Source organism: Aptenodytes forsteri, unplaced genomic scaffold (genome assembly GCF_000699145.1).
Source record: "Aptenodytes forsteri isolate BGI_AS27 unplaced genomic scaffold, ASM69914v1 Scaffold84, whole genome shotgun sequence".
In the NCBI taxonomy this organism is placed as follows: Eukaryota; Metazoa; Chordata; class Aves; order Sphenisciformes; family Spheniscidae; genus Aptenodytes; species Aptenodytes forsteri.
In genome coordinates this window covers 4,710,526-4,721,491 of record NW_008795492.1, presented here as the reverse complement: position 1 = coordinate 4,721,491, position 10,966 = coordinate 4,710,526, and the positions used below count along the sequence as shown (strand labels likewise).

Genomic DNA, 10,966 nt, shown 5'->3' with positions numbered 1-10,966 from the left:
CTCCACCCAGACAATGTAGACACAAAATTCGGAAGAGCAAGCTCTGACAGACATTAACACCACTGTGAGAGGTTGTGGAGGCTTCACCTCACCTGTCAGGGCAATCTCAGGCTGCCAGAAAAGCTGCTGTGAACCTTCCTGCATCACTTGGCTGTGGTTACCTGAACAGGCATATTCGCCCTCCTCGCTCACAGGAGCTCCCATTCACCACCCCTCTGTCCACCCACCTTCCCAGTCCCTATAACATTTCCCTTAGCAACAAAATGATGGCAAATTTAGTGTGCCTTTATGATTAATTTATACAATGGAATAGTGTCCCACTTCAAGCCTCAGAAGCCAAGCAATGAAGTACTTGCAGAGCGTCAGTTTATCAAAACACAAAATTTGAAAACTCGAGTAGGGGGAATATATTTTTAGATTAAAGGTTTTGTCCCAGTTACAACAGCATAATGAAGGAGAAATTCAGCACATTTCACCAAGCACCTGATCTCGTCCCCAAATCAAATGAATACTAAAACTTAGAATAGCCTCTTCTCAAAAGACGAGGGGTTAGATGGGATATAGCTACTTTCACCTGTTCATTTTATTTCCAGGTACTTTGTAATATTTAAAGACATTAGACAGATAACTGCATTACCTAGCAAATGGTAATACAGGCACAGGAGATAACCTTTTTTCAAAAAAAAAAAACCAAAACAGAAGAGCACTCAGGTACTGAGTAAAGGAATTAGAAATAAATTACTATAAATCATTTTTTTCCCTAGAGGCAAGTTGCTATGGATCAGCTGAACAGGAGAGACAGGCTATTTTTTCCTTTAAAAAAAAAAAAAGCAGCACATTTATCTCATGGCCATAAAGAAATTCCTGAAAATGTGACCCAGCTTAAAAGGACATGATGATGTCTGCTTCTGTTTATAGATAACTTGAAACTATTGAGGTATGAGCTTCCCCAGACATTTCAATGAGTGCCTTCTTAGATCCCAATAACCTTCTAAATGCCAACAGTAGTATTTGCCTGTTCTTCAAAGCCTGTAAGAACCACCTCCCCCAGAAAGTCCCCTGGAACAGCACATTAAGTTGTACCCAGTCCGTCATTTATTTAGACTTTAACACATGTGAAGAAATACAAGAATGTGAGAATAACTGCATTTCCTGAAAGGATGGCAAGTGATGGGGAAACAGGGATCAGTCATCAGAAAAACTTATGCCAGAAAATCCTGCCACAAATGGAAATGCCGTAGGAAGTCTTTATCTCTGTGCTGCCAGCTTGGTGGCACTTTGTAATCCAAACCCTGCATTCTGCCCACTTTAGCAGCAACGCTAGCAGTAAAAGCAGGAAAGCTATGCCGATTCAGGCACACATTTCTTTTAAGCTACTAGATTTCAGAATCGATACTTTAGTGAACAGATCCTCTGAAAAATGCGCCTAGATGGAAGAGCAAATTTAAATGTTTTCATATCTCTGCAGTCTTTCGGCACAAATAGCAGTTGCCCAGTTGCAAACCAGCTTTCCAATTCCTAATTTGGGTGACTACAGTTGTAACATCAACTGAAAATCATTCCCCTCAGAGGGCAATACCGAAATGAATATTAGAATGAACACTGAAACGAATATTATATTGAAGTCCAAAAGAAAGCATCATAATGTAAATTGAAATTAAGCTACCCCAGCCATCTGATGCCAAACTAAATAAAGCTGCTGATTGCAGAAGTTGCCTCAACCCGGTCAACCAGGAGAGAAAATACTGAATGGGCCAAACTGTTTAGCAGAGATTTCTTTTTTACAGAATGTCAGGAGGAAAATCGTTACGGCATTATTAGCTCCTTCAGATGGTTTTAAGGAAAGTGTATTTGTATTTGTACAATAATTTAGTACTTACTGTCAAAATTGATAGGGATAAATAGATATTCTGTAGCACGGCAAACATCTTGCTCTTCCAGGTAGTTTTGGATCTTTAAGTGCTGTTTGACTTACAAGTTTCCTCAGAGGTCTATATGGTTAGTAATACGTATACACGGGCAGTAGATCCTCAGTGGCTTAGACTTAGGTCCCAATAACCTATGGCACGAGTGAACAATAGATGCTTAAGGAGGAATAAAAGAAACAAGGCATGTATGGATGCTATTGTTCCTGAATATATCTTCTTGGCTTCAGATGAATGGATATTTCATGAGCTACAGGCTGTATTAAGCCCCATCATGTTTAAGAGCTGCCAAATTATTCACCTTCCACCAATTCCTTCAGTTTCTTTCTGAGCTTGTTTTAATTTTGGTATTCACAACATCTGATCTCCAGAATGTAACTATGCCAATTTAACTCCACAAACGCAATACTCTATCAATCACTACTGAACTTTACAAAGGTCTGGTGCCAAATAGGGAGAAGACAGAGACACTGAGAGAGAGAGGAGAGAGCAAAGAGAAGAGACCGACTGATGTTCACTTTTACTTAAACAAAACAAAAAAAAAATCTTAAGTGGTCTACAGTTGTGATTATTTCAACCTGTCAGCACTAAAGAGTACTACAGAACAACAATTTCTGAAAGTATTTCACATCTCTATTTCCACTCCAGCTACGAGGCAGAAAGTAGTCAGGCATAAAATATGATACTCCATATACGATTTACAGCAAAAGTTGCCTGAACTCATCAGTGCTTCAGATGTGGTCTAGCTCGGGTTCAGATTTCATTTGACTGAGAATAAAATTAAAGTTCAGTTCAGCTTTTTTTGAAGGAGTTCCCATGGTACTGTCTCACAGCTCTATTGAATTTTTTATTTTGTCTTTCAGACCAGCTGCAGAAATGGATGCTTCTAAGCGTCAGCCTCCAAAAATGTCCAAAAGTTACATGCAGAAAAATGGTCCAGTGGGTGCCTTTGTGTGGAAGTAGAACAATCCAGGAGCAAGTTAAATCAGTCCTCTAAGCTATTTTATATTCCTGACCATTAGTTATAAGTACCATTGACAGTGAATTATCTGAAATATTAATTTCTCATCTTATGTCACACATTCATATTTTGGATTTATCACCCCCTTAAAGGAATGATCACCTGGCACAATAATTTGCCCTTTCAGGGTCTGACAAAAATATTTTAAATTAATATCCTATAGATCTGATGAAAATATGGACAGTAATTTTCTTAAACATTTCTCCTTAATGAAACAACATTTAGAGATACAAATTGGATTCATCACTCAGTACTTTCCTTGAAAAAAAAAAAGGCTAATTCCTATCTTAGATTATAAGTTTTGTTGTAGTAACAGCAGATGCAGACTCAGGAAAATATTTTTCCAATTACACATGAAAAAACAAGTTTCAGGTTTGGTAGTTTAAACTGGTGAATTTTGAGTATCCCAAAAGTTCTCTAAGGCTTTCACACTTCGAAAGAGAAGAACATCATTCCCTCTTCATCAAGATCAGTACATACTTCAACTACAGGCTGCTGTTTCAGTGACATCTTAAAAATGTGACTGGATCAAGGATCACCCATCTAAAAACTGGCTATTTCAGTTGCTGTATTTGATTTTTAATCCTGTTTTTGAAGCTTGCGAAAAACACAGAACCCAAACAGGCTCAGAATAGAGAGCTTTGATGAGTAGGCCATGAGAAAGCAGGAAAACATCATGTTCTTAGAATGATAGCTGGATATTAAGGATTTGATACATTATTTTAAAATTCAGTTGCATAAAATAGTGCTTGTGCTAAAGCTGCCTCCAGCACAGTTTCTCTCTTCAGGTATCATAACAGCCATCCAGGAGGGTCGCAAGCAATAAATTATTACAGATATCTCATGCTGCCTGCCGACCTTTCCCTTTCTCCCTCAAACACACTTTGGAGTCAACCATCTCTGGCAATTTCTTAAAAATTTGGTAAAAGAATTGCTGTATGTACTGTAACATTAAAAGTCTAACAAAAGAGTGAATATTCTCAATTACAAATACTGTAAGGTGTTGTCAATCAGAAACAGTCAAAAAATACTGAGCCACTAGATTAAAAGTTTAAAAATTTATGTCTGCTGAACATTTCTTTGAGTTCTGTTTGCAAGCTGTTACTATCTGCCCACAAGAATGATGAAGAACTTGTGCTTTTTATGAAAAATTAAAATGTATAATTTTTCTCTCAAACAGGTAATTTATCTCATAGCTTTCCCTCCTCTTTTTAGGTGAAAAGGTATGAACCACAGAAATAATAAACAACTTTGATGAAAATTTTGATGACAGTTTTTCTGTAAAAATAAATTGAAAATACTGCAAAAAATATTGAAATTGTTTTTGCATCCAAGTGGAGATGTCAGCTGGCTGCCTAAAAGACAAGTTTGTTTTGTTTTTTACTTTAGGCACACCACCACTTTAATCGACAGCCCTAATTAACAGAAGGACCTGCTGGGCACAACCTGAATTGCGTTCCAGCTGACAGAAATGGAGATGTTTGCCTCCTGCTTTTGCCTGTGCCATGCTGCAGAAGCTGCCAGCACAGCCCCTGACCAGTTTGTATCTGTTCAGCAAATAACAGAGTGTGCAAAGCTGTGAATTGGATACAATTTATAAGCGCTGTAAGCACAACAGAAATCCAATTCAGGCCAACAAACTTAGAGACTGGGGGTTAAAAGGGCATCAGAGCCTTCTAGGGTCTTCTCTTGCACTTTCTCTGCTTAGTACCATTGGATTCTAAAAAAAATATTGATAATCAAATTGTTGTTTTCACATGGGAGAGTGTGCTTGCGGGGAGGAAATAACTTCTCATCCCATTCACACTGTTCAGTTAGATACTTTCAGGCATTTCTTCTAGCATTATTATTTGTCGTTAAAAAATGCTGAGGAATAGAATCATCCCATGTTCCTATCAAAGCGACTAGCAGCTCAGGACACGCCTGCAGGCTGATAGCATCTTCTTGGGGTACAGCTCAAATTTGATAATCCACTGCATCTGAGGCCATACCTGCCGAGGCTCCGGCAGTGCAGAAATGCTACCACCACAGCATTCTTTCCAAGCGGCTTCGTATTTCCGCCGGCATGCCGCAGATGACTAGGGAATAAGGTATTAAACTTGATGCGCATAGACTACCAAGCATAGCAATCTTTAACAGGAAGGCAGATGGAGCCCCAAGTAAACTTTAGCATCAAATCCCTGAATATATAGTCACAGCTGTGGCTGTAAATAAAAACTGAAAACCACTCATGACAGCAAGGGGGTCTGCAGCTGTACAACAAGGGGCTGTTTGCCTGTGGAACACAAGGGATTCATTACTGCAGTTTCCTTGAAACCAGTTATATTCTCAGCTTTTTGCAATGAAACTGAAATAAAGTCCTCACATCAATATGCTGCCATAACACAGCATCAGTTAGACCATCTCTTTTCTTGAAACAAGATATATACTGCGTGATACTCAGTTGCAGTCCTCGTAGCCAGGAAAATTAAGGAAGTGAAGAAAAATCGGATTCATCAGTGACAGGCAATAGGCAAGTGAAAGTTTCCCATTTTATCTCTATAGTAAGAAGAGACTCTCCCAATTAAATTTTCTAATTTCAGCCATTAGCAGTTAAATCCCAGACAATATTCCAGTGTAGATGTGCTGGGGCAAAGGTGAGAACATGAAATGCATTTCCAGTTTATTGCTATTGCATTTTCTCCTCTTGGCAGTTTTACAGCAGCAGAACACTCATACACGGAGAAACACTACATGCAAACTCAACAGCTATGAGCTGATACAACCCACACCAAAGAATTACACAGGTAAGGTTGTTTTGCTTGCAAAAAGATAGCATTCTTTAACTATAACCTCTTCTGGAAAAATATAGCAAGGCAAACAGAAGCAAACAAACCCAAACATCCACCGTAAACATAACGCAATAATTAACTACTTCCTATTCGAAGACTTATTCTCTCTTCAAGAAGCAAAATCAATAGGATCTCTCTCTCTGGTACAGAGGATTCTAGAAATGTAGATTAATTAAATGCAGCATAGACAGAAATGCTTGCGATGCACTTTTAGAACTTTATTTCATCAATAAACATCTAAAGAACACAGAGGAGCCACCATGGCTCTAACAGAGCTGGACTTCACCCACCAAGAATACATTAGCTAATGTCTTACAGACTTTACTCTTCTGAATAATGCTCAGGAAAATAACTGCCATTTCTGTTTTCATTAAGGAAAAGGAACAAGAAACTCTGGAGAATTCCTGAGCTGCTCAGTCCTGCCTAAAGAGCAAACTGAAGCTTTACAGGTAGCGCAGCAGATGTGGTTCAGCTGATCCCTTATATGCATGAAATTTAGGGAAAAACACCAGTACATTATTTGACAAGCTTGTAAGATCGTGTTTACTTTCAGTACTAAATTGCATTGAAGGAGGGACAATATTTTGGCATTTTGAAAAATATTAAGTAGTACTTCAATAATAAGACACGTGAATTTTGCTCCCTTTTAACAGGCCTGATTGCAAACTGATACCTTTAATTAATAAATACAGAAAGTTCTGCTGTTGTTCATATGGTGTTTCAGCAGCTGAGAACTGTATCTCTGAATCTCAGAAATAAGACACTACTGACAAGAGGTAGATAATACTGAGACTTTACAGATTTTGGTTTTTAATATTTTCAGAAACAAAGGTTAATTTCTTGCCAAACAAAGGGGAAAAGCCAATATAGCTGATAAATTTGCCTTCACCATTGATAGCAACAAGCCGTCATGAGTAAGCTGCAATGAACCCCCCATGGGGATTCACCTGAAGGAGTAGGTATAATGTCAATGTCAGTCTGAAGCAAAAACTTCATTTCCATTTTGCTTTGCAGTATTTCCCAGCTGATTCCTTTCTCGAATGATCTCAAACATTTTCGATGTTAATTGAACAAGATAGGTCCAAGCCTATTGCCCATGTAGTGAAGTTGTTTGTTCTAATTAAAAAAACCAAATGCAGATGCTTTCCTTGTAAGTTAATTTTTGAAACACTATTAGCTTCACCTCTCAAAGATGAAAACAGAAAGGGGCTGGGTATTTTGTTCAGGGCTTCCCAGACACAGATGTGAGCATGCTCATCTCTGCACATACAGCAATACTCCAACACAAGACCTATCTAACCCCTGCACCAGACCAGGAAATAAAGGCAGGAACATCATTTATTTTATACACATTTCTATCTGTATTTCTGCCCTTGAGGTTTTTCCCGGCCATGTTAGCGACTGCACTGAAGCAGCTGATTTTTCACTTCTTGTGAGAAAGCAAGATAAAAAAACCAGTTTGTTTTTTAATTTGTTTTCAGAATGAGGAAAGGGACATGAGCATGTCTCTAACAAAAAAGAAATCTTAGAGAAATCTGTGCATCTGAAGCTTTATGTTTGTCTCCTTCCCGCTTCTCCTTCCAGTTCAACTCAATAACATTATGTATTAAACAAGATGGTCTCAAAGATATTCCCAATCCATCTCAAGAGGCTAACGCTAATTAAGGTTGATCGAAAGACTTACGAGTTTAAGATACAGCAAAACCAGACTGAACTGTGACAAGAGACTACTTGATAGTTTGATTCTGTTTAGATCAGATGCCACATGTGTAGCATTATTAAGTCATTAAGTATTGCCTGATTGCTGGTATTTTTTGCTCCACCTTAAAATTAGAATCAAACACTGTATATAAGGAATTAAAGGGGACTAAATCTTATGTCTTCAATTAAGCAAAAGTAGTTTTAAAAGTGAGATTGGAAATACACACAGGTTATACAAACATTCTTCAGGAATAACACAGGTACTATTTATTTTGACTCGCAGCAGCAGTTATCAACCAGACAATCTTTGCAAGTCCTTCCCAGGTCTATAGTCTATGACTCTATAATTACCATGTAGTTCATCTTCAAAAACCTGTGCAGAAGCAGCAAGCTTTACCACATGTAAGAAAAATTGCTCATTGTATTCTACCAATGAGGATGAAAAAAGAAAAAAGATAAAAGTAGGGAACAGCTTTGACAAGAGATAAAGATGAAAACATACAAAATAGCTGTAATGAGGTAAGCAGAACACATACATACTGAAGAGCAAAATACAAATTATATATTTGCTCAGAAGCAGTTTGAGGAAGGAGAGACAGGTCATCCTCAAAAGAGCAGTAGCAACATAGGCTCTGTGGGGCAAGAAGTATTAAAAATCATGGGATCAAGCAAAATAAGGAAGGTGAAAGCTCAATCAAGTCTATATAAGGATGAAAGGGTAAACTTTATATGGAAGAGAGAAACAATCTGGTCAAATAATTCATGAGGGAGAAAGGAAGAAGATATAGCGCGGGTATATAAAAAATGAGGAAACAGTTACGTATACTGAGGAACAGAACAGAAAATTTGGTAGAAAAAGTGAAAAATGATGTTTTTGAAGAATATGAGTCTGGAGAAAAAGAAGAGGCAGGCAATTGTAATACACTACCAAATACCTATTCATGCTTTTCTATTCTCCTCCCTACAGAGAATGCAAGTTATTACAGTCCCATATTATACAGTCTCATCTCTTTCATTCAGGACACTTTTAGCTCCAGAGATCCCTGAGGTGTCAGCCACGGGAACTGCATCACATCCTCACCAAACATCTTAGCAAAAAGGAAAATCTGGGTGGGCTCAAGGTGCAAGTGACAGGTGAGGATGACAGAGCCTGATCGGTTTGGTCACCTAAATGAAATCATCTTTCCACTCTGAGGCACAAAGAAGGTACAATCATGCTGCCTGATCTGTAACCGAGTTTAGTGCCCTATTACCACATTGATTGGGTCTTTGCACAGTTCTTCCTCTGCAGAAGCTGAAGGCAGAAAATACGTAAGCCCACTTGACACTACTCTCTTGCTGGAATGTCCAAACCTGTGATACAAGCAAACATAAAGTGACACTTCTATTGAGGGGAAACTTCAGCAGCTGATGGCATGCTGTTTAATCCTTCTGTAGGTGCCATCAGACAAAATACTAAGGAGCGCAGCTCTGTGTAGCAGTTACTTATATTGATCTGGAAAACACTGCACATGGCAGCTTATTTGCACCATCTGCTACAGAAATGTCAGTCAAGGGGAGTAAGGTAGACACCTGGGGGTGTCCACACTGAGAAATCACTTAGAATAGGAGAGAACCTCCAGCGGGGGGAAAAAAAACAATCTACAAAAAATGAATAGCTTATGCTGTCAAAAGGACTAAAGCTTCTGAGGAAGAGCAGCAGCTGGCACAAGAGCTGCCAGCCTGAGTTTTAGTGAATGTGCTGAACTCCCCTGCAGTCAGGTAGCCCCCCCTTTTCATGCTTAAATGTCTGACAGGTGGCCTGATTTTAAAGCTAACAGCAGTTTTTCAGGGCTTTCAGTAGCACAAATGGTTGGTGAAAATACAAGGAATATACATCCCCTAAATAAACTATCCATCCAACTGAACAAGCCCTAGCAGTGGCTGAAATTAAGGATAGCTTCTTTAGAAAAATCACAGCAGGAAAGGTAGCATTCAGCTGACTGTCTATAATGCATAATTTAGCTGTCACCCAGGACACATAACTTGCACAGGCTCAGTGGAGCAGGAGCTCTGCCTCCAGTTTGGAAGACCTTGGGTGAGGTTCATCTCACGTTATGTCACATCTCTATCTTAGGATGGGACAAATGGTGCTTGAGAAATGCCAGTTGAGAATGCCTTGAGAAATGACAACAGAGGGAGTCCAGACAGCAACATGGAGACAGCAGAGAAGGAAACAGTAGGAAGGATAACTTTTTAAAGAAGAGAACCTGCACTCTAAGGAAAGATTTGGGGACTTCAGGGTTTTTCACATAAGAAATATGTTACAATCCCCTACGTGTTTGGGAGAAGGAGAGTAAAAATTAAAAGGACAAGCAGTTCCCAAAGAAAGACCAAAAGTAACAGCTTAATTTAGTATAGGAAGAAATGTGTCCTGTGTTCACCATAAATATATAATAGCAGGCGAGATGTGCCTTGAAACAGCCACTAGAGTAGATGTACTTAAATCCACTATGGGTAATTTAGCCTTCTCACTTCAAAACAAAACAAACCTAAACAAACTATATTGATAAATTATGATTATTGTAATGCAGTATTATTAACAAAAATACACATGCTCTTATCAAGCCTGTACGTTTAGAAAAGATTAATAGAGCTAACACATTCCTGTTACCCAGATGAATACTGATACAAGTAGTGAGTCACTCTCATACCTTTTGAGGATTAAGAATGAAAATTCAGTCTCTTTGTCCAACCAGGCAGAACAGGCTACTTCAGAGAGAGAAAAGGATGGCACTCAAGTCTAAATCTCAGATCTTAAGGAGGAAGGACAATAATATTTGCCAGAATATTTACCAAGATTGCCAGAAGCAGGATTATTAGCGATAGGACGAGAGGAAATGGCCTCAAGTTGCGCCAGGGGAGGTTTAGATTGGATTTGAGGAAAAATTTCTTTACTGAAAGAGTGGTTAAACATTGGAACAGGCTGCCCAGGGAAGTGGTTGAGTCCCCATCCCTGGAGGTATTTAAAAGACGTGTAGATGCGGCGCTTAGGGACATGGTTTAGTGGACATGGTGGTGTTGGGTTGACGGTTGGACTCGATGATCTTAGAGGTCTTTTCCAACCTTAATGATTCTATGATTAGACAGTACATTTGAGACTATCTCATCTCAACAGATTTTATGAAGATCAAAGTCAATACTTCAGATGCGACAGTAAATGTACAGGGCCATGCTAATTAGAGGAGGAAAGAAAATGTAAGCGTGGACCTAAAAGCATACCAAAGGGATGGGAGGTTGAAAAGAAATGACAACTAGTTGCACACTGGCCAGACAAACAAGCTTTGTCAGAAATTCACCCTGTGAAAGCACATTCCTATGAGAGAGAGTTCTGGAAAGATAAGGAGGGACTGTACAAAACATCATGTTCTGTGTTGAGCCCCCACCCAAATCCAGGTCCATCTGTATCATCTCTATTTAAATTTGGAAATACTAATTCTGCCCTTTGA

At 38.9% G+C, this 10,966-nt stretch overlaps 1 protein-coding gene across 1 annotated transcript in view; it reads right to left on the bottom strand.

Annotated features, from left to right (window-relative positions):
* The window catches only part of GRIN2A (glutamate ionotropic receptor NMDA type subunit 2A), a 191,255-nt gene that overhangs the window by 26,678 nt on the left and 153,611 nt on the right, over window positions 1-10,966 (bottom strand). The window lies entirely within an intron of this gene.